We start from the raw sequence: 2500 nt of genomic DNA, 5'->3' as shown, positions 1-2500 counted from the left end.
CATCGGTATCTATAAAAGTCGATTCCTTATGTTCTTTGACATATTCTATCTGAAGAGACCTGGTTTCTAATTCAGTCATGTTCTTATTTATACCAAGAAAATATTTACAAAAAGATATCCTTGGTAATTTCCATGAAGGGGTTGTTGATATCCTAAATGGAAGAACTCTATTTCTTACTATATCAAGACTGTTTATTAATTATTTTACCAGAAAGAAATTAGGTTTAGGAATTTTTGGGTGTACCTCAAAATATATACAATGCCTTACAAAGTTTGCAGTTTGACAGGCTAAATAATTGGGAATTTTTGGCAACCAAAATAAATACCGAATAATAGAAGACTTTCGGTAAAGGTTTAAAGGTAATTCTCCGGTGTCAACCAGGAGACTTGGAATAGGCAAAGTTCTAAACGCTCAAGTGGACAATCTAATACCAGCATGATGTATAGAATCCAATATCTTTAATCAGCTTGGGGTGGCCGAGGAGTATAATTCACACCCATAATTATTTCTAAAAAATTAGGACTTGTATAAATCTAAAATAGTTTTGAAGTCTGTCCTGCATGATGCATGGGACAATACTTTTAAAAGATTCAGACACTAGACACTTAGCTTTTAATGCTTTAAGTGAGGAACCCATGTAAGCCTACAATCAAATATCAAACCTACAAATCTAGCTTCATTTACACATGGGATCCACTGACCTTTGGTGTAGATATCAGGGTCTTGATGTACTCCCCGAATACGACAAAAAGGAACAATAGTAGTTTTGCTTGTCAAAAACTTGAACCCATTCATATCGGTCCAATGAGTAATTTTGTTAATTGAGAGTTGTAGTTATCTCACAACCATTGCCATTCTAGCTCCAGCAAATGTAGAATTTGCTTAAATAATCTTAAACTCGTGAAGATTTCTTCTTCACTTACGGGGTTAACCACTGCACTGTAATTGTTCATTGGCCACTTTCCTCTTGATAAGGGTAGAAGAGACACTTCAGCTATGGTAAGTAGCTCTTCTAGGAGAAGGACACTCCAAAATCAAATAATTGTTCTCTATCCTTAGGTAGTGCCATACCCTCTGTACCATGATCTTCCACTGACTTAGATGAGAGTTCTCTAGCTTGACGGTACACTTGGGCACACTATTCTATCTTATTTCTTTTCCTCTTGCTTTGTTAAAGTTTTTATAGTTTATATAGGAGATATTTATTTTAATGTTACTTTTATTAAAATATTTAAATTTCCTTTTTTCCTTTCCTCACTGGGCCATTTTCCCTGTTGGAGCCCCTGTGCTTATAGCATCCTGCTTTTCCAACTAGGGTTGTAACTTAGCAAGTAGTAGTAATAATAATAATAATAATAATAATAATAATAATAATAATAATAATAACACCTTTTATATATAAGGGAACAGAAAATAGACACGGAGAAACCTAAATGGAAAAACGAAAGACGAAATAAGATTTTACTCTGTGAAAAAGATAATTTAGTTAAAGATGTAAAAGTGTTAAACAAGTTAAAGTCAAACCACCATAGAATAGTGAGAGCCAGAATTTTTTTTTATACGTAAGGAAAGGGAAAAACCAATTTTATGGAAAAAAAACACTGTAATAAGATAAATCTATTTATCTGATGAATTTAGTTTAGCAATACAAAATAGAAATTCCCAGCTACATGGTGAAATGGAAGCAAATAAAAAAGAAATTAACAGTAATTTAACAAAATTTGTATTGGAATCAGCATAAAAGGTCAGTGAAAAAAAAATTCCTAAACTAGATCATGGAAAACTATCAGAAAAGACTAAAAACCTAATCAAGAAAAGATTAGAGATGAGGGTAAAATCCAAGAGACGAAACAAAATAAAAAAAAACTATCCAAAATAATGAACAAACTAAAAGCCCAAGACATTCATTAACACAATCAGAACACCACTGAGGAAAGACTAAAGAAATGAAGAAGCATTAAATTGTTGAAAAGAAAACTTGAAACAGGGCGACAACAGATGTTTGCTTTAAAGTATGAAAATGGATATATTATCAGAGAAGAGATAGACTGATAAAAATTGCAGAGTATTTCTATACAGTGCTATCAATAGTGATATAAGAAATAAACTGACCAATAGAAATAATGAAATACCTGAGCCGGTACCAAAGTAACAGTAGAAGTAGAGAAAGCATTAAAATGCATGTAAAGAGGCAAAGCAGCAGAAGATAGCCTAACAATTTATATAATAATAGATGGAGGATATTTCATAGTAGTAAACCTTGCTGAACGCTACACAAAATGGCTGCCAGAATGCTCTCTATACACAGCTTGGAAAAACATTGTCATACTAATTCACAAAAATGAAGACACAAAAGACCTGAAAAATTATCGCCCAAAAACTTTACTCTCAGCATTATAAACAATATCTACAAAGACTAACTAGACTTTAATCACCCAAGAGAGCAGGAAGACTTTAGAAGTGGGTATTCAACAAGTGACCATATCTATGTAATTAATC

Source organism: Palaemon carinicauda, chromosome 24 (assembly GCF_036898095.1).
Source record: "Palaemon carinicauda isolate YSFRI2023 chromosome 24, ASM3689809v2, whole genome shotgun sequence".
Lineage (NCBI taxonomy): Eukaryota > Metazoa > Arthropoda > Malacostraca > Decapoda > Palaemonidae > Palaemon > Palaemon carinicauda.
This window is presented reverse-complemented; position numbering follows the sequence as displayed.